Here is a 20,864-nt window from a genome sequence, read left to right on the forward strand (position 1 = left end):
GCGAGAGGAAAGGACATGTATGCCCCGCCCACCAGCCTGCGCGCCCCGCCCACCCGCGTACCCGGCCGCCTGTCCCAGCCCCTGCCCACCTGCCGCTCGCGCCCCGCCCGCCGGCCAAGGTACCCGTCCCCGGGGTCCTAGCGCAGGTCCGCTCACGCCGGCGGCCCAGCCCCGCAGCAAGAAGAGTCGGTCCGGGAACTCAGGGCGAGGGTGGGGACCTGAGAAATCAGAAAAACTTCCTTGTTTTTAGAAGAATGTCGAAACAATCCCAGGAAGGAAAACCGAGTAGAACGCCGTTTAGCTCAGGGCCTCCCAAATCTCCCAGAGCCTTCCCTCCTCCCCCAAAAGGGGTTGCCAGGTAGCATTGACACCATAGTTCACACCGGCGATTCCCGATTCCTGGGGCGGGGGGGGGGGGGGGGGGGACACACCCTCTTACATCTCTCCAAGAGCCAGAGGGTCTGGGTGCTGTTGAGGGAGAGGGCATACAGAGGGACAAAAAGGGAGGCGCCCAAACGGTTTGGGTACAGAGAAATCGCATGGGAAAGAAATAAGGACAATCAGGCTCGGAGAGGTTACAGGTTTGTTCAAGGTCACAGTGATGCAGCTTGAAATCGTAGATCCAGGTCTTCTTGGCTCCTGGGCACAGCCTCTCACGTCCTGCAGGGGTGTCACAGTGTCCTTGGGGTTTCCCTTGAGGACCACAGGGTCCTGTATGGCAGGGCTTGTGTCCCCCAGAGGATGCAGGGGCCTGGCACACGCTGGGGGCGCTGGTGAGTGCTGGCTGAAAGGTCCTGCTTCCATTTTTAGCAGCAAACACTGGTTCCCTGGGACCCAGTCTGGGGCTGAATCTATTTTTTTCTTAAGCAAGCTCTACCCTGAATGTGGGGCTTGAACTCAAGACCCTGAGATCAAGAACCACATGGCTTATCCACTCTTGACTGTTTTTTGCTGACTCTGGTTACAATTGTATAGCCAGGGCACGAGGCCTGTGGATTTTCCAGCGGCCTCCGGGCTGAGGCTCAGGAATCACTGTTATCGCAACCACAGGGACCTGTCAGGACTGGAAGGGTCTACGCCACTGGGAAGCCAGGCGCAAGCTGGCTTGCAAACAATGATTTCTCCCTGGGAATAAAGAGGTGACCCAGACAGGGCTCACCCAGCCCTGTGGCCCTGGCAGACGGGCCAGCCCTCTGCCAGCCGGCCACGGCCCTTTCCTGACCCAACCAGCTCTGTCCGATGGCCCTACCCCCGGCCCCCCATCTCCCAGGAGGAGAAAAATCCAACCTAGGACAGCCTCAGGGCTGGCCTGAGAGGAGCTGGGTGGAAGGAAAGGTGAAGGGATGTTTGGTGTTTGTGACCTTAAACTATGGCGACTAAGAACTGGGAGGGGAGAGGAAGATGGCCCCAGCACAGGGCATGCATTTGGACGGCGTTCTAATCGGAGAGTGTAGGTGGTTAAGCTAGGAATCCAGGTGGAGACCTGAAGTGCTCAAGGGAGCCCCGAGGAGAACCCAAAAGAACAAGAGCCAAACGGAGAAAAGTGTAGGGGCAGAGGGAGTGGTGGGCGGAATTGGTGCCCTGGTTTGCAGTCAGCTGCTTCCTCCCAACTTGCTCTGCCCCTATATATGTAATAAGAAAAAGCCTTTATTAAGTATTCCTTAAATATCTTTTTAGGATGAGGAGGGCCATGAGGACTGCAGTCGCCCTTGCTGACGGTGAGTGGGACTGTCAGGAGGCTCTGGGTTCACTGTCAGACGCCAGGTGCCTGCAGATGGCAGGGAGCATAGGGGGCCCCAAGTCCATGCACGAATGCATCCACACACGGACAGAGACACAGTGGTTTCTCCTCTGTAACATAGCGGCCCCTTATGTGGATTCGTTTGTCTATTGAGTCAAGAAAACGTAAGGGTCTGCTAGAGGTCAGGCACTGTTCTGGGGGTTTGGGCTTACAGGAAAGTGACATCTTTCCTGCTCTCATGGAGCTGACCGGAGCAGGGGTTAAATGGGGAATTCAGGTCCCAGATGTGCGGTCTTGCTGCTGGGATCAGCCACCTTGTCCAGCAGCTTAGGACCAATCCAAGGGAGGCCTGCAGTGGAGGGGTTATGTCCATGCTACCCTCGATAATCACGTGTCTATCCCCCCCATCACCTGTCCTCTGATTACTCATCTGTAAAATGGGCGTGTAAGGAAATCCATCCCTAGGTTTTTCCGTAAAGTTGAACTTGACCCTCCCAGACTGACAAGGAAGAACTTCCCCGTGGTCTGTCTCCCCACCGGTAACTCCAGGGGAGGGGGTCACTGGGTTTGAGGTCACCAAGGGGATTGGGCAATGTCCCAGGGGGATGGTTAGGGTTCTTCTTCTGGTTAGTGGCCAAGTTGGGCTGGAGGCTCTGGTCTTCAAAGATTGTCCTCAGATCCCCCACCACCCACAGACCTTCACAATTGGTCCCCTGCTCTGACCTACCCCCAGGATCCTCGAAAGTGCCCCAGAGTGTCTCTCAGGAAGAAGGGGCATGTCTTAGAACCCTGGAATGATCAGGAGTAACAGGATTCCCTAGACCTTAATCTCCCAGGGCAGGTGGAGGGTCTACAGAGCTGGGTGGAGACAGGGCTTCCAGCCCAGGGCCTCCCTTTTCTTACTGTGAGGAAGAAACTTCTGTCTGGAGCAAGGGCCAGCATTTTCATGGGAACCCAGCGAAGGCTGCGGAAACCCAGGTTAGACTGAGACATCCATCTCAGCCTATCTGCTGGGCCCTGGTCCTGGGTCCCGGGGGATGGGCAGCAACAGGAGATGTGTCCCTGAGGACAGACGTCCAGTCTCACAAAACCTGTTTTTCCTGGTATAAAAGGAGGCAATGAGTTCCTTCTGTGCTTGTCAAGCTGGGCCTCTTGGAACCCCGGGGGTGGCGGGCAGGGGCCCGGGTCCCTGGGGAGTGTATCGGGGTTGGGGGGAGTCCAAGTCTCATCCCAGCTTCACCCCGTTTGCGAAACTGGGCTTCTGCATTCAGTATCATCAGAACAATATACACCAACCCCCCTAAAAAGTGGGGCTTAAAAAATGTCAGGGCTGATGAGCACTGGGCCAGCCCTGACCCTCAGGGACCCTGCTCCTGTGATCCTTGTTGTCCTGTGTGTTCGGGAGAACAAGTAGGAGAGCAAGCTGGCTGTTCGGTCCACCTGGGAGCCCGCCGAGTCTGAGGGCCATTCTTCAGTCGGAGTCCCATTATCCCGCACTGGCTGAGCCAGGCCTGCCCAGGGCAGTGCCAGGCTGGTGCACACCGGGCCTTGTACGTCTGTGTCTGAGAGCCCTGCAGGAGATAGCACGAGGGTGCAGTGGCGGTGGGGTGAGGGGGCCTGGGGTCCCTACAGATCCCACCGCTTAGTGGTCCGTGAGCTCACTTGGAGGAGAGGCTATGGTTTTGAATCAAAATAGAGAACATAAGAGAGCACGCTTCCCAGGAAGGGTCAAGGGTCTCGTGGGCTGCGTGTGCGTGGGTGTGTCTGTGCGTGGGTGCATGCATGCACGGGGTCGGATGGGAACGGGGTTCCGGACCTGGCACAGGCCAGCGTGTGTCTGGTGTGCGTTGGGGGAGGGGACCGAGATACGCCAGGGCCTGGCCATCCCTGCTCAGGGGAAGGTGAACCGGCCCAAATGGAGGGCCTCTGGGAAGGAGGAGCCTTGTGCCCACTAGGCCGGCGATCCTGGGCTGGTACGTCCATCCCAGGACGGATCTGGAAAGGTCAGTTTCCTGCTCAGAGCCTGGAGGACCCATGGCCCCCACGTGAGAGCTTCTTGGTCAGAGGAAGGTGTTGTGCCCTCGGGCTCCCCGGCTCACAGGAGCGCAGCTGGGGATGACCCATCCGTGCACCGCTCGCCCTTGTGCACCTGCTGCTGGGGGAGCACCTGCCCCCTCCTCTCTGTAGACGGCTCTCTCCTGCACCAGCCGTGCCTCCTCCCATGCCAGCCAGAGGCTGCCAGCCTGAGAGCCTGGACATCCTGATGACCCCCTGCCCTGGGGACAGAGCGGTGCACGTGGGTCGTGGTCTCCCAGTGGGCCTGAGGTCAAGGCCCCCATGGCGCTCCCTCCACTCCTTTGGGCTCATTGTGCCACGTCCTCCCTCAGGCTCCCTGGGCCCAGCTCCTCTGCTGGCGGGGGGGGGGGGGGGGGCACCCTCGGCCCAGGCTGTACACGCTGGGACCGGGAGCAGGTCTTCTGGACCTTCTGGCCTCGCGCTTCCCTGCCTGTGCTATGGGCACCAACTGGCCTCCCAGGCCGGTCCGAGGACACCCAGCATAGGGAGGTGCAGGGCCCTGCACAGGAGATGCCTAGGAACCCCCAAGCGAGCGCACAGGCCTTGCACAACACACCAGGCTTTTGAGGGGCCCAGCGCCGGAGGCGGGCGTCCCGCCACGGGGCACGGGGAGTCCTGGCATGGGTGGCCATGGTGGGGGAGGCCCCTGAAGGATCCCAGAAGAGGTAGGAGACAAGGAAGATGACAGGACAGAGCTTCCCAAGGAGGATGACGTAAGGCTCAGAGGACCTCCAACGTCCTTAGGAAAACTCGGAGGCCCTGGGGATGTTGGCTGTGATGCTGTCCCTGGGGCCGAACAGTTGTGTCCCAAACCCCCAGTCAACACTGCCTGAGGCACTCTTTGTTGCATCGAGGAATCAGGGCTGGTGGGCCAGGAGGACTCCCAGGGCGTCAGGTCGAGGCTATCCTGACTTTGCCTCCCTTTGCAGGACTCGATGTGTCTCGAGGCAGTGCGAAGCATCGTTCTCTCCATTCTTGGTGCAGCCGGCCCCCGTGTTCCGGAGCAGATTCCTGGTGCCCATCTCGCTGCTCATCCTGAGGACTGTCCCCTGTCAGCTCCCACAGTGACCGTGAGTGCCATGGGGACAGGGACAACATGGTTTAAGCCTCAGTGCTCAGTTTCCAGCTGGGAGCCCAGATCCTCTGCTGGATGAGGGAGGAGGGGAGGGAGTCAGGCTAGAGGAGAGGGAGGAAAGGCGGGGGGGGGGGGGGGGGGGGTGGGGAGGAATTTGGGAAGGAGGCCGTGAAAGCACAGAAGTGCGGCCCAACCATCAGGAGTCCTTGGTTGGAGGGAGGTCCGAGGGCGTCCCAGCCCAGACCCTGGATGGTGGCTCAGGGCACGTGCATCTGTCCTCCCTGTCCTGCCCTTCCTTCTCCTGGGCCCTCTGTCATCCTGGATCCTGCCCACCTCCTCCTCCAACCATTCTGAATGTTGCCAGGAGCAGGGGGGCAGGAGGGCATCTCAGGAGGGGCTTCCCGCATCCCGTGCCCTGGACGACCCTGGGATAGGAGCTCCAGGACATGCTCTCCTGAGGACTGGGACCGAGGATGGCATCCATCTCCTTGGGCATGAACGCTGTTCCATTCCCAGCTGTCCCCACTGTCTCTCCCTGCTCTCTCCCTTCTGGCATGAAAAACGGTGCCAGAGATTCCGGGTTGAGTCCCAGGTCGAGCACTGCTAGGTGCTGGGTGCCCCTGCAGCCTGGGAAGGGCACTGCCCACTGTTGTCCCAGACAGGAGTGCCCATCCCCCTTCTCTCCAGGGGACCTGCACTGGACCTACGTGTCCTCCCGTTCTCCCCAGAGCTGTTGGTCCCCAGGCCAGACACCTGTCGGTCTGAGGGGGACCCGTGCTGGAACAGGGGTCTCGGCCCCGACATTGGGCCCCTATCCACTCAAGGGGCCTCCATGATCCCGTCTCCTCTGGAATCCACCCGGGGTTTCGGTATGGCAGAAGGGAAGTTCTACGTCCAAGACACCCAGGACAAAACCCAGTCCCTTTGGAAAGAAGTGGGCAGACACCAGGGCACCTCCTGGGTGATTCCCCTCCCAGAAACGACCAGAACAGGTGAAGGAAGCGGGAGAGAAAGCAGCTGAGGCGTGGCGAGCGGCCGGGCTGGGGGAGTCATGGGCAGGGAGGGCTTGGGCTCAGGGTCCCGTTTGGGGAAGGAGATGTTCCCCAGCGATGTCCTGGGCTGTGGGGGGAGGGCGCCGGGGGTGGACTGAGTGCTCGGCACGAGATCCACGGAAAAGGATGCATTTTACTTAAAAGAGATGATAGAGAGCGTAGAGGACGATGACAGTGACACTGTACTGGGGGAGGGGATGAAACACGGTGGTGCGGTGGTCAGGGCATGGGACTGAGGGGAACCATCCAGGGAGCTCTCCCCACAGAGCGGGGGGCTGCGGAGGGGGCTCTGGGAGCCCCACAGGAGCAGGTGTAGGGGCAGGGGTTGGGCCAGGGGCCCGGCCAGGAGCAGGGCCAGATGCAAGAGCGGGGACAGGGGCAGGAGCGGGAGCCAGGGGAGGGGCAGGGTCAGCAGGAGCGGCCCGTGCGGGATGCAGGGCTGGAGCTGGGTCAGGGCCGGGAACAGGAGTGCAGGCAGGGGCAAGGGAAAGGGCAGGAGCAAGGGGCAGGAGCTGGGTGTGGGGCGGGAACAGGGGCCCAGGCAGAGGCAGGGGAAGAGCCAGTGGCCCTGTGAGGGGCCAAGGGAGGGGCAGCGGTCCTTGCAGAGGCTGGGGAAGGGGCAGGGGCTGGGTCTGGAGCAGGAAGAGGGACCCAGGCAGGAGCAGGAGAAGGGGCAGGGACAGGGGCCCAGGGAGGGACATGGGAAGGGGCAGTGGTCCTGGCAGGGGAAGGGGCAGGGGCAGGAAGGGGGCAGGACATGGGTGTGGGGCAGGAACAGGGGCAAAGGCCACAGCAGGGGCAGGGGCAGGGGCAGGGGCAGGGGCAGGGGCAGGGGCAGAGGCAGGATCCAGGGTAGGGACTGGGTGTGGGGCAGGAACAAGGGCAGAGGCAGGGGCAGGGGAAGGGGCAGTGGTCCTGGCAGGGGTTGGGGAAGGGGCAGGAACACGGGCACAGGCAGGGGAAGGAGTAGGGGTACTGGCAGGGGCACAGGCAGGGGCAGGGCAAGAGGCAGAGGTCCTAGCAGGAGCAAGGGAAGGGGCAGAAGCTGGGGCAGGGGCAGGGGCTGAGTCTGGGGTAGGAACAGGGGCAGAGGCAGGGGCAGGGCAAGCGGCAAGGGCCCTGGCAGACTCAGGGGAAAGGGCAAGAGCAGGGGCAGGGACTGGGTCTGGATCAGGAACGGGGGCCCAGGCAGGGGCAGCGGCAGGGTTTGGAGCTGGGTCAGGTGCCCTGGCGATGGCTGGTGCAGGATCCAGGGCAGGAGCAGGGCCTGTGGCAGGTGCAGGGGCAGGGGCAGGGTCCGGAGAGGAGCTAGAGCAGGGCAGGGCCTGTGGCAGGAGGAGGGGCCCAGGCAGGTGCAGGGGCAGGGGCAGGGTCCGGAGAGGAGCTGGAGCAGGGGCAGGGCCTGGGGCGGGAGCAGGCACCAGCTCTTCCTGGGCAGCGTCAGGCTCTCCGGGGCCCGGTTCCTGGTCCCCTGCCGGCTGCTGGTCCCCGGCTGAGGTGGCAGCAGGCACCGTCCCCCAATGCCCAGCTCCTGCTGATGCCAGGGCTGGCCCGAGCTCCTTGGATGCAGCAGCTGTGAGAGGAGAGAAGGTCACCCGCGTGCCTGCCTCTGCGTGTGCCTTGGCGCAGACGGGACCCAGCCCGGGGCCTCCCAGAGAAGCCACAGCCGGGAAGGAAGCCTCAGCGGGACGGCGCCCCGGGTGCTGGGTGCTCTGAGCCCAGTCCCTGCTCCTGGCCCCACACCAGCCTGTGGGGCTTGTCCCTGTGCGGCCCAGCACCGACCCATCCCCACACACCGCCAGGCACCCAGCCCCGGCCTTCTCACCCTCGCGCTGGGCTTCCGCAGGTGGCCTGGGAGGTTTGGAAGCCTTTCCTGGGACTGCGGACTCCTGGGTCAGAGAGGAGGTCATGTCCGACTGCCTCTTCTCCTCATCCGTGGCCTTCTGCAAAGACAGGGACCGGTCGCCGGCCCGGACGCATTACAGCCCTGCCTGGCCGAACCCACTGTCCTCTTGCCCAGTTCCCCTGCTGCTCCCACATCAGACACAGACCTGTGTGTGCACAGCTCTGCACCCGGGACCGGGACCCACACCTGCAGGGCTCTCGAGATCAACCCTGGCCAGAAGCTCGCATCCCACACACCCCGTCCCACCCAGCCAGCCTTGACCTTGAAGGAGAACTGCTCACTGGGCATCTGACCCCTCATCCACCTGCTCCTGCTCAGGAAGGCCCCACCCCACCTGAGCCCTTCTTCCACACACATGCATGCACACCTACACTTACACACGCACATGCACACGCATACACCAACACACACTCGTTTTTGCACACACGCGTACACACACCCCACAGAGGGTTTGGGGACCCAGGGTTGTGCACATGGATCAGAGCGTGTGGGCCTGGGTGGCGGGCTCTGGCCTCCCGGTGTCACCTCTCTCTCCTTTCGGCCGAATGGCCAGAGGCGTCGGGCAGCCCTGACACGACCTCCCCAGCGAGGGGAAGTGTTTGCCGGCGCACAGTCCTCTGCCTCCAGCGTCCCGCGTCGCGGATGCAACACGCGAACGTGTTGTTGGTTGGACGATGTCCAAGGCAATGAGCTGTGCAGGGGGGCGTCCCTGGAATGTGGGTGCCTGGTGACGTGGGTTCCAATTCTGTTGGGCTCTGTGGTCAGGGAAGTGAGGTCACCACTTCCTGGGGATCCCTTCCCTGACTTCCTCCTCCCAGCAGAGCCCCCGAGGACCCCCTCCCCCAGCTGCTCAGTGCTCACCCTTCACTCCATGCCCTGTCCATACAGCGACACCCACACAGCCCACCCACAGCCCCCGCGAGCCCAGGGTGCAACCATTGTCCTCACTTTGAAGACAGAGTTGGGTTTGGTCCAGGTTCCTGCTTCTACCCGGGACTGAGACCCCGGACAGACCCTGTGCCTCTCAGGGCTTCCTAGGCTCTCCATTTGCCCAGCAGGGTCTTCTGGCTTCTACTTCTCAGGATGCCATCCGGGGAAGGACTCTACAGACGTTCCGTCCCTGCTATCACAGGAGGCCGGTGCACACACTTGGCAATGCGAGGGGGAGCTGGACAGGGCACGCAACACAGCTCAGAGGGACCTGGGTCTGCTCTGGGGTCCAGGCAAAGCCACTCCCCTGCTCCCTGTGTCCCGGACCCAATGGGGAAGGCTGCATTTACTTTCTGACCTTGCCCCCTGGCGACACAGACTTCCAGGGGCTCCAGTAGCTGTAGGCCCCGGTCTCAGGGCCTCGCGTGTGCCCATGTGCTGAGCCATCCCCACAGTGGTTCCCAGGCATTCCCCAGTCCTGCGCACACATCCCTGTGGAGTCCCTCCCCCCGAGGCTGGATGGCCCGTGTGACTGTGCTCTCAGGAAGAGAATGGGGCAAAACGATGGGATGTCATTTCCAAGCCGATGGAGGGAAGTCTGGGACTTCTTCTGGTTCTCTCTCATGGATTCCTTCTCTGTGTGTGTCTCTGGGTCTCTGTTCTCTGTCTGTCCTTGTGTCTCTCTTTGATCCAGGGCTTTTGGAGATGCAAGTCCATGCGGTTGAGCCGCCCTAGGAGGTCCCAGTCCAGAAACCTACTGAGGGTCCAGGATGACCGGCAGGCAAGTCCTGCCACCCCCATTCTGAACCACTTCCCACCAACACCCAAGAACGGTCCTGGAGACGGAGCCCACCCTAATTGGGCCTGAGTGGGGACTGCAGCCCTGGCCTCTGGGGGGACCAGGAGGCAGGGTCTCCCCACTGAGCTGAGTCGGGATTCTGGCTCTCGGATGGTGAGCTGGTCCCTGGAGGCCCGTGTGTCCCACGGCACAGACAGCCAGGAGTCCCTCCTTGCAGGCTGGGGTCTGGCCCGGCCTCTCCGTCCAGAGCACTGTCCAGCTCTCTCCCAGCTCCTCTTGGCCAAATCCTCTGTGCCCCCGAGGCTCTGCAGCTTGGCCCTCCCCCGCAGTACACTGCTCAAAGACAGGGGCAGGACCGGTCCTCCCACCCTGCTCCCAGCATCACGCTCACCCTGGAGGCTGTGAGACCCCCCCGCCAGGGGCTCCTGCCCGCCCCCTCCACACTGCCTCACGTCCCTGCAGGCCCTGCCCCTCCCTTTCACCTGGATTTGCTCTGGCGCTTTGGTCCATCCCCTCCTCTGGGCTGGGACCTCCTGGAGCACAGGGACCCTCCTGGGGACCTTCCAGCCTCGCCCCCAGGCCTCGCACAGCCCCTGCTAGTGTGAGTATGAGGGTTACGGTAGCTGAATGCGTCCATGAGAGGGTGTCAGAGCCCCTCCTGCCTCTGAGCAGCTCACGTGGTGGACATGGAGGCTCCTAACCCGAGGAGCCTGTTGAGGGAGATGCAGGGGACACCCAGCATGACCCCTGGGCGGCCCCTCCCTGCTCTGGTGGCTTCCCTGAGCACAGTGGGTACAGCCTGACCCCTGGTGGTCAGCACCAGCATGGCAGCCCCAGCAGGAAAACCAGAAAACAATGCGCGCGTACACACAGTCTCTTTCTGTCTCTCTCTCTCTCTCTGCCCAGTTAGGGAGGAGAAGGGGAGTGCATATGGAAGGTGACAAGGGGTCAGAAGAAAGGTTGGAGGCAGCCAGGCCATGGGCCAGTGGCCCTCAGGACCTGGCAACATGCTCAACGCGCACAAGATGAGGAGGGGAGTCTTGCCAAGCTGATAGCCAGGGGGTCTGCAAAATGGCCATGGGGCCGATGGCCTGGGGCATCCCGAGGCCAGGTCAGGAGCTGGAGGGGCTGGGTTCTGTTTCCACCCCCCGCTTGCACTGAAAATTAGGAGGACCCCTAGGGTGTGGGCGGCCAGAGGCCAGGCAGCCTCAGTGTGTCCTTGTCAGTCGGGGAGTGTTGCGTGGGTGACCCCAAGGTGAGCATTGCCAGGGCTCAAGTGTGTTCAGCTGTGCTCTCGAGGGATGGCCGCGGGCACGTTGGAGGTGCTGTGCACGGTCCACACAGCCTGCAGCCCCCTCCTTTGCCCCGGGCCCCTGGGGCAGCCGATGGCACTGCTCGGTCCAGATCCCCTGAGCCCCTCTGGGCGAGGGCACGGGCACTCCCGGCCCCTGCATTCCTTGTCTCGCCCCACTCTCTGGGTGAGACAGGGGGCACACAAAGACCCAGAGCCACGCTACAGGCACACCCTTGTCGAGTGGGACAGAGGCCCTCCCAGGAGCACACACACGGGCAGGGGCACAGAACACCTTCAGCCCAGACTCACCACCTGCCATGGGAGCATTTCCTGTGCTGCTGCAGGGGCTCGGGCCCAGAGAATGCTGAGCGGGGGTCCCACCTTCCAAGGTGCACAGTGTGTCCTCCAAAGGAGGCCTGAAGGCAAGTGGAGACCCTGGGGAGCATGCAGACCAGTCCTGACTCCGCTCCCGGCCTCGGTGCGCCTGAGAGGGCCGGCTCCCCGTGGCCAGACGTGATTTTATTTTGTTATTTTTCTTTCTTTTTTTTTTTTTTTTAAAGATTTTATTTATTTGACAGAGAGAGATCACAAGTAGATGGAGAGGCAGGCAGAGAGAGAGAGAGAGGGAAGCAAGCTTCTTGCTGAGCAGAGAGCCTGATGTGGGACTCGATTCCAGGACCCTGAGATCATGACCTGAGCCGAAGGCAGCGGCTTAACCCACTGAGCCACCCAGGCGCCCCTATTTTTCTTTCTTTTGAAAATGCATTTATTTATTTAATTTAGAGGGAGGGAATGACATGGGGGAAGGGGCAGAGGGAGAAGCTGATTCCCCGCTGTGCAGGGAGCCCGATGCGGGGCAGGATCCTGGGACTCTGAGATCAGGACCTCAGCCGAAGGCAGACGCTTCACTGACTGAGCCACCCTGGCACCGCACCAGACTTGATTTTATTTTATTTCTTTATTTAATATTTTCTTTCTCTATTTGACAGAGAGTGAGGAATCACAAGTAGATAGCGAGGCAGGCAGAGAGAAAGGGGGAAGCAGGCTCACCCCTGAGCAGAGAGCCCAATGCGGGACTCGATCCCAGGACCCTGAGATCATGACCTGAGCCGAAGGCAGAGGCTTAACCCACTGAGCCACCGAGGCGCCCCCAGACTTGATTTTAAAGAGAAATCCAAATTCCAGAGTTTTAGGTGCAATCCTCAATTTTGGATAAGAAATTCATGGTAGTCAAAATGTTACGTAAGATTGTGCCCATGTGGTTATAGTCTCTGTCGTCCAGCGTCCTGGGGCTGGCACCCCAACCTCCTGTGAGGATATCAAGCGTGAAGGATTGTGACCCGCTCACGCTGACCCTAGGGAAGAGGGTCGGCGAGCTCTGCCTGCAGTCAGCCAAGATCTAGAACCGCGTCCCGCCCTAGAACTTGCCCCCGCGCGGGACTCGAGCCAGCCGTGGAAGCCGCTCTAGAGGCCGAGCCGGGTCCCCACAGATGAGAGCCGCTCCAGCTCCGTCCCGCGGACGCCCCAGAGGGAAAGCGAGCGCCGGCGTCCCTTCCCGAGGACAGCCCGCTGCACACCCGTTCCCGCCGCCAGCGCGGCCCCGGCGCCCGGGTCAGAGCCCGAGAGCGGGAGCCCGTTCTCCAGCAGGCTGCACGCCGACCGGAAGGCCGTGGGCTGTTCCCTTCGCGGAGGCACAGGGACAGGCGGTCAGGCTGGTGACCTTCTCTCCTCCTGCTGCTTCGGCACCGTCTCAGGATGCAGAACTGCCTGCTGCACTGGGGGCCACCTGGGCGGTGGCTCCAGAGCTCGAGGTGTGCGGGTCACAGACCTCAAGGCCCCTCCTTGCCCACTTGGACCAGCTCCAGAGCAAGTCATCTCGACCCTTGGCCCCCCCCACCATGTGGCGACAATGGACAACCCCGAGGGAGCATCCACAGAGACCTCGATTGGTTTCAGAACCACTCGAGAGCGAGCACCGGGGACAGAGCCAGCTCCCGCTCGGGCTCAGGCTCCAGCCCTTGGCCGGGTCCATGGCAGGAGCCACAGGCGTCCCCGGCATGCACCACGGCTCCGGCCACTGGTTCTGTCCCGCGCTCGAGACCCTCCACCCAGAGCCGCCCTTCACCTTGCCTGTGACAGAGCAATCTCTTCTGTCACGTGTTTTATGATTTTTACCTTTAATGGTTAATATGCTGATTCAATAAAAGTTAACCTTTTGTCCCCTTCAGCTGTACCATTCAAGGCCCAAGGCTTCCTTGGGCTCCTCTGGTAATTCTTGGGGAACATGCCCAGGGCCATGGCATGGGGTAGTTGATGGTCAGGGGTCCCCGAGATGCCCAAATGGCCCCCATAGGCACCCATGTTCTAGAGGGAGTGCCCTGCCCAGTTCACCAGGCTGGAGATGCTCCAGTGAGCAAACTGTTCTCGTGCTGTATCCCGATGTCCCGAGGACGTGGTCCCAGGAGGCCCGACAGAGAGAGATGTTTCCTACACTGCAGACTCTGGGTCAGGTCTTATCCCTGACACCTCTGGCCATTTGCCTGGAGGTACCCAAAGTTAAGACTGAGAGGCCCAGAGCTAGCCGGTCCCACCACACACCGATATGACCTGACTGTGCAGCCCCAGCAACCCTCCCGTGTGTGTGTGTGTGTATGTAAAGAAGGCTCACAGAGTGTGGGCCCAGCCCGAGCAGGAACAGGGTGATGAGGGGTCAGATGCCTGCTGGGCAGGTCACGTTCACAGCCCAGGTCAAGGCTGGCTGAGTGGGACAGGGTGCAGGGTCTGAGCCCGTCTGCTCCGGGTTTGTCCCAAGGGCCCTACAGGTGTGGGTCACTGTCCTGGGTGCAAGGATGGGCACGTAAAGGTCTGGGTCTGATCAGGGAGCGACAAAGGGACTGGGCAGGGCTGTGAGGCCTCCAAGCTGCACTCCAGCTGCTGCCTTTGCAGAGCTCAGGGGAGGCTGGACTGGCTTCTGCTCCCGCACCCGGCTCCTCGCGTGTGCTAGGGGTGCTGCGGGGCCGGCCCGGGCTCCTTGGATGGCGGAGCAGCTGTGAGAGGAGAGAAGGTCACCTGAGTGCCTGCCTCTGCGTGTGTCTTTGCTCAGACAGGACCCAGCCCGGGGCCTCCCAGAGAAGCCACACCCAGGAAGGAAGCCTCAGCGGGACGGCTCCCCGAGTGCAGTACACCCGCTGGGTGCTCTGAGCCCAGTCCCTGCTCCTGGCCCCACACCAGCCTGTGGGGCTCGTCCCTGTGGGGCCCAGCACTGACCCATCCCCACACACTCCCAGGCACCCAGCCCCAGCCTTCTCACCCTCGGGCTCGGCCTGCACGGGCTCTGCACGCTCCAGCTGGGCCAGCAGAAGGTGGGCACGGTGCTCTGGGTCTGAACCGGGCATGTTGAGCTGCACATAGGCCACCAGCTGCTTGAGGCAGGGAAAGTCTGGGGGCTGACAGAAGTCCTCCGAGTACTGGTCCAGCCAGGTGCCCAGAATGGAGGAGATGGCACTGGAGGTAGGCGGGCAGGCGGCAGCGTCAGTGGTCTGGCCCTTCCTTCCACACGGCCCCCTGGGGCACCCCCGGGGATGCTCCATCCAGAGGCCAGGCCCACCCAGCTCACCCCCACCGGCCATCCAGGCAGGGGCAGGTCTGGCCAGCAGGTGCGAGTCGGCAGTTTCCACAGGAGGGAGCCCTCCATCTCTGGTGTGAGCACCCCTGCCTTCCCCGGGGGGCCTGACCCACTCCTCTGTCTGGGGTCCCTCCTGCTGCACCGTAAACCCCAGGAAGGTGGGGAGGGGGCGCAGCGTCTGCTCTGTCCCAGCCCTGGGGCACACGGTAGGCACTGCAGCAGTCCGTGAGGGAGGAGGGAGCAGGCAGTGTCCCTCTGCCCAGCCCGCCTGGGCTCTCTTGGCCCTACGACCCCCAGCCCCTGCTCCGATGGGTGCCTGTCACTGACCCCCTTCCAGGCACGTGGGGTCTCTTCTTCTCACCGACACTATTCTCAGGAACTGCTGCCCGGCCTCTAGTTGGCCTGGGGCACTGAGGTGTGAGGCCCCCATGTGAGCCGGTGGCCCTCAGATTGGGTTAGGGCAGGCAGGGCTGGAGTGGGCAGTGGAGGAGGGGACACACGGCCCTCAGGGTCCAAGCCCGGCCCCAGCTTCCCCTCTGCCCCCCAGGCCCCGGAGCCCAGCGACAGCGGTCTGACTCGTCCTCCTGCAGGAGAGGCCCCCACAGCTCCACCCTCCAGCAGTGATCACAGACATGGTGGGCCAGGGCTCTGCCCAGTACCCCGGCCCCCGCCAAAGCCCTAGATGTCCCCAACCTGGGAGACAGGGGCTCTCCTCCATCCTAGGGTCCCTCATCCTTCGGACAATGAGAGCATAGAGATCCATATGTAGAGGCCAACTGTGCGTCCCACAGAGTGTCCTGTCCCCACCGCTGCTTTTTAGTCTAGGGTTCTCAGCGGACCCCCACCTGGAACTGAGGCCCGTGAGGCAGGGAGACTTGTCCGCCCTGTTCCCTGAATTAGGCAGACTGTCTAGCTGGGGCTTCCTGTCCATGTGCGGAGCGAACGAAGCCCCACAGCATCTACGGGTCTCTGAGTGGGTCCGGGGCCCCTCCACCAGCCCCCAGGGACCCCTGCTCTGGCTACAGCCAGGATGGGACCCCCAAATGGAATGTGAAACCCCCTCACAGCGGGGAAAGCGGCTTTCGCCGAGACACAGGACACCGAGGCTTGGGGCAGAGCGCACGTTCATGGCGGAGAGGAGCCCTCTCCACGGGCTGGCCACGGGGTCAGGAACCTGTCCCAACAGGCCCGACAGCAACCCCATGTGTGGGGTCAGGCCTCAGGGCACACGGGGTCCACACGGGACACCTGAGGCTCAGAGAGGGGAAGTGCCCCGCCCGAGACACACAGCCTGCAGGTGAGGGGGAGCCGCCGTGTGCTGGGGGGGGGGGGGGTCGCTCCAGTGGGAGGTGCAGGTGCACCGGGAGAGGGGACACAGGAGAGGGCGCTGCCCTGGCTCCACCGGCTTTCTCGGGGTGTCAGCGCGGGCCGTCTGCATCTCCGGCTCCCGTCCACAGTCAGGGCACACTCATTTTCACAACGGGGCTAAGCTTTGGACAAAGGCAGGACGGTCCCACAACAGAAATTGCATAAATATTCCCCTCCCTATCCGGAGGGGCAACAGAGTATGAAGGATGGCCGTGTCGTCTTACACGTATGTGAAGGATGATCGTGCACCTGCCGAGGCCAGGGCTACAGCAGGGGCAGGGGGGTTGGGGGGAGTAGCCCAGACTCCTAGGGTTGAGACTATGGCCACTTAAGGGGGCAAAACCCTTGGTGGTGAGTGGTGGTGGGTGGTGAGGCTCCTGGATATCTTGGGGGCAAGAGCCCGTCCAGTCCTCCTCATGCCGGGTCCTGGAGATCCCTGGTACCCACACGCCCCCTGAAAGGCCCTGGCCCTTACAGCTGTGCAGAGCACATGCCCCGCCCTTGGGGTTGTACAGTCCTGTTCTCGTTGAACAGCTTCCCCCAACTGCTTCCATGGGGCTCTGCAAAGACAGCAGCACCCAGCGCAGAGACATCACAGGCTTGCCCCACAATCCCTGCTGTCCTTTACCCAGTCCCCCTGCCGCTCCCAGATCACAGCCCTGCATCTGGGATGCAGGGAGATACAGCTACAAGGCTCGGGATAAATCCTGGGGAGATGGATGAGAACCCTACACCCCGTCCCATCGAGTCAGCCTTGACCTGGGCTGTGAACATGACCCACCCAGCAGGCATCTGACCCCTCAGCATCCTGCTTCTGCTTGGACTGAGCCCCCTGCCCCCCCATCCCTCTTAAACACACTTACACATGCACACACACGGGCAGGGGAACTGCGGCTGCACAGTCGGATCACAGCAGCGTCTGGCGGGACTGGCTGGCTCTGGGCCTCCCTGTCTTACCTTTGGGGCCCTCCAGGCAAACGGCCAGAATAGCCCGGTGAGACCTGACCCACAGTCTGCAGTGTAGGAAGTGGCTCTCGCTGCCGGCTTCCCTGAGACCATGACCTACGGACATCAGGATAAAGCAGGACAACAGATTTTTCATCGGAGCATCTCAAGCCTAGTGAACTGGATAGGGGGCTGTCTCTAGAATGTGGGTGCCTGTGGCAGCCCTTGGGTATCTTGGGGACCCCTGGCCATCAGCCTGGCATGTCCCTCACCCCCATACCATGGCCCTGGGTATGTTCCCAAGAGACAATGCCCACACCCCACAGCCCAGCTGCCTCCAACCTCGGCCTTCTTTCCCCCTTGTCACCTCCGGGGTCCACTCTCCTTTGGACCCCACCTGTGGAGTTAGTCCGTGTGTGTGGGCCCGGGTGCGCGCGTGCACGCAGAGCCTTGTGTGCACCTGTGCCCACACGGAGATGCCCAGAGGAACGGGCCCCACGTGGGAACGACGGGCAGGGTCCCCCAGGATCTCAGGGGCGCGTTTTCCAAGGAAACCCCTCGGGAAGGGGCAGCCCGGGCCTCGGGGGCCGAAACCCTCCCTGTTCCTCGAGCCTCTGCTCACCTGTCGGGTCCGGGCCAGTCCCCGCCGCTGCTGCCCTCAGTCTGCCACTGTCCCAGGAGGGGCTGCACGAGGAACTTCAAGGGTGGGCTCAGCGGGACTGGAGGATCCCACCTTCGGGGCGGGCGCGACGCAGGGCCGTTTGGGGTGGGCAGGGCGCCCCCAGCAACGGTGGTCCCTGGCAGGTGGATCCGTGCAGGCGCGCGCAGGGACCCGCAGACAGCGCATGCGCGGGACCCCAGCTCCCGAGGGCGTGCGCGGCAGAGGGGCTCCTACGGGCCTGGGTCCCTGTGTCCCCGTCTCCACTGCCTGCTTGGGGACCCTCCCCTCCTCTTAGGCGGGGGGCGATGACTGAGTGCACGTGGAGACCGGGACACTAGAGAGAAATGAGACACACCCCGCACCCTGCAGTCCTGACCCGGGTTCCTCTCAGTGCAGGGCTGGGTCAGGAGAGGGGGAGCTGGAGCGGACCCGTCTGGGCAGGGAGGAGGCCAGGCCGCCTTTTCCTCATCTTCATCCCCTCCCCCTGTCTTCCTGGCAGCACCCCCTTCACTCCAAGGTCCAGCACTCCAAACACCTTCCTCTCCCCGCCTTAATCCCCAACACGCCCTCCTGAGGTGGGAGTCCCTGACCCCATTTTCAAAGATGAAACCTGGGGTACCAAACGTTACCACAGGAGCTTGCCTGGCACGGGGCTGTGGCTTGGCCCTGCTGTGGGTTTGATCCCAGATCAATCTGACCCAAAGCCTGAGTTTACAGAGGAGCCCTAGGAAGTAGCCTCTGAGCGCAGCCTTGGAGGTGAGGCCATGTGGGATGGGGGCTGTGGGGAGGGGCGGCAGGGGCCTCTGAGCGGCACATTCCTGATGGGCTCCCTGGGGGCAATGCCCTCCGGAGGCTGGTGTGGGGTGAGGGGTGCACACTGGGGAAGGCATCTGGACCCGATCACAAAAGGCTCTCTGGATGTTGGGGAAGGAATCGGGGTCACTGCAGGGTGTGGGGCTCAAGGGACACAATCCGGGCAGTCTTAGCAGAGCCACTCATCCAAGATTTGGAGGGAGGTTGGTGGGCATGTTATTGCCCTCACTCAAGCGTGGATCACCAAGCACCAGCCAGGGGTGAGGAGGCTGCCTCAGTTTCCTCCCGTGTAGAGTGGGGTCCCTGGTGGTCGCCTGCCTCCTCCCAGGCCTGGGCGTGCTGCCCGGAAGGTACAGAGATGGCTTCTGGTCAGTAGCTGTCCCAGAGTGGCCAGTACCAAAGTGGTCTGAGTGAGAGAACCAAAGGGACACCCCTTCTGCCCAGTTGAGCAGGACACTCTTGTGCGTGGTGCCAGTCCGCACGTCCAGGCTACGGGGAACAGCTTCACCCACCGGCTGGATGGAGAATGGCAGCGAGGAGCTGTGGCTGCAGACCCTGAGCCACAGAGCTCGTGGGAGCCCGAGGCTGCCACCGATTTGGAGGAGGCTGAGGAGGGGGAGGTGCTGCTGCCTGAGGCCACGATGGGGCTGGAGGTCTCCAGGGACGACTGGGAGGTCAACTCCAGAATGAGAGGAATTGCAGGATTGTCAGAAACACTGGATCGTGCCGGGCACTCCATGCCAGCATCTCGCTCAGGGGCTCCTGGAGACTGAGGCTTCTTGGGTCCTTGTGGGTGTGCAGTGGGGACCCGGGCTCCAGGAAGGGATCTGTCAGGGAGAAAGGGTGGGACAGTCACCTTCTTTTCCTGGCCATCAGGGACTCTGGGATAGAGCCCATGCGGATCTCCTCCACATCCACGTCGGGCTGGAGGAGCTGGCTGAGTGCACCCAAGTAGGGAGGCAGTGTCCCTGCTGGGTGGGTAGGGGCTGCGTCTGAGCTGCTCACAGGACTTGGAGTGGGGGCTCCTTTCGGTCTTGGTTGCTGTGTCGGGGGTCTGGTGGTGGAGTCGAAGGGCTGACATTGCATTGAGCAGACACCCTTTGGTGAATGGGTGCTCTTGGGTGCCCATGGGCGCAGGTGGCAGTGGCCCCCACACAGGAAGGTGTGAGGGAAGTGCACAGAAGACAGTGCCCTGGGCCGTGCAGGGCTTCCTGCCCGTGGGCAGTGCTCCTTGGCAAAATTCAGCCAGTCTTCTCGTTTGTAGAGCACAGAAGGTGCCTGAGGTCGTGCGTGGCTCATGGGAAGCAGGGCAGTCTGTGGCTGGGCACCATGCCCGGCAGTAGGAGTGGGTCAGGCTGACGTGACAGTCTGGGGGTGGCCTGGAATGCCAGTTGAGGTAGGAATTGCCCAGGTAGCCTGATCCACTGGGGTCTGTAACTGCTTCTCCACCCAACAACCCAGACCTGGACAGGGGCCCTGTGGCTGGCTTGTATTTGTGGTTATTAGTTTCCTCCGGGTCAGTAGAAGGAGAAGATCTAAGGAAACCTAATGTTAGTAGAGCAAAAAAATTATGAAGGTTAGAGCAGAGATAATTGGAAGGGAAGAGCGCTCAGGAAAATCAGCGAAAAATCAGTTCTCTTTTAGAGATTTACCAAATTCACAAAAGAGACCAAAATGGAACCATTTCAGACCAACGTACTGGCTCACTGAGCTGAAGCTGGTAATTCTGAGAAGTACACGAACTAGCAAAGTGACTCCAGGGGAAATGGAAACCCCAAGTAGACCTCCAGTAAGTAAATTGCCTGCAGCAGCAACGAGAAGTTCACAGCAGTAGAAGTCCAGAACCTGAGGCTTTCACAGGTGATTCGTCCATGCATTTAAAGAAGAGATCATACCACTCCCTCTGAAACTGAAAAAAGTTCAAGAGGAGGGAACACTTCCCATGTGACCCTAGAATGCCAACATCGTCCTTTTTCCAAAGACTGACAAAGACGTTACAGGAAGAGACAACTGCTAGCCAAGATCCATTATGAAGAGGGATAAAAAAATTCCTCAATAGAATCCAGCAGACAGAATCTAGCAACACATCGGAAGGACGATGCATCGTGACCAAGTGTGATATACACCGGGAGTGCCAAGGCTCTTCACTGCAGCTGGTTAATGTCGTAGCGACATCAGCAAGAAACATGATCATCTCGATGGATTAGGATAAGCTTTGACAAAATCCAAACCTTTTCATGATCAGTGCTCACGGTAGAATAGAAATAGAAGATTACATTGTGGTAAAGGAGGGTGCCTGGGTCGCTCCATGGGTCGAGTGTCTGACATTTGGTTTGGGCTCAGGTCATGACGCATGCGTCATGAGATCCAGCCCATGGCAGGTTCTGCCCTCAGCAGGGAGTCTGCTGGGGATTCTCTCCCTCTCCCCCTCTTCTTCTTTCACGTTCTCTCTCTCTCTCTTGCCCCCAACCTCTCAAATAAATTGTCTTTAAAATTTAAGATAAAGGATATCTATTTAAAAAGCTCCTATGTATATTGTTCTCAGTGGTGAAAGGCTGAAAGTTTTCTCAAGATCCAAA

At 61.5% G+C, this 20,864-nt stretch overlaps 1 long non-coding RNA gene across 2 annotated transcripts; it reads right to left on the minus strand.

Moving 5' to 3' along the window:
* Positions 1-14,243: 14,243 nt before the first annotated feature.
* Positions 14,244-17,597, minus strand: LOC125082936 (uncharacterized). 2 transcript variants are annotated; one of them, XR_007122148.1, is made up of 3 exons: positions 17,434-17,597; positions 16,824-16,928; positions 14,244-14,377 (listed from the first exon to the last, which is right to left on the minus strand). It is a non-coding gene; the product is annotated as an uncharacterized LOC125082936 (long non-coding RNA). The 2 variants fall into 2 exon arrangements; XR_007122149.1 differs by lacking the exon at positions 14,244-14,377 and adding an exon at positions 15,867-15,988.
* Positions 17,598-20,864: the final 3,267 nt, after the last annotated feature.

Source organism: Lutra lutra, chromosome 13, assembly GCF_902655055.1.
Source record: "Lutra lutra chromosome 13, mLutLut1.2, whole genome shotgun sequence".
NCBI classification, from domain to species: domain Eukaryota; kingdom Metazoa; phylum Chordata; class Mammalia; order Carnivora; family Mustelidae; genus Lutra; species Lutra lutra.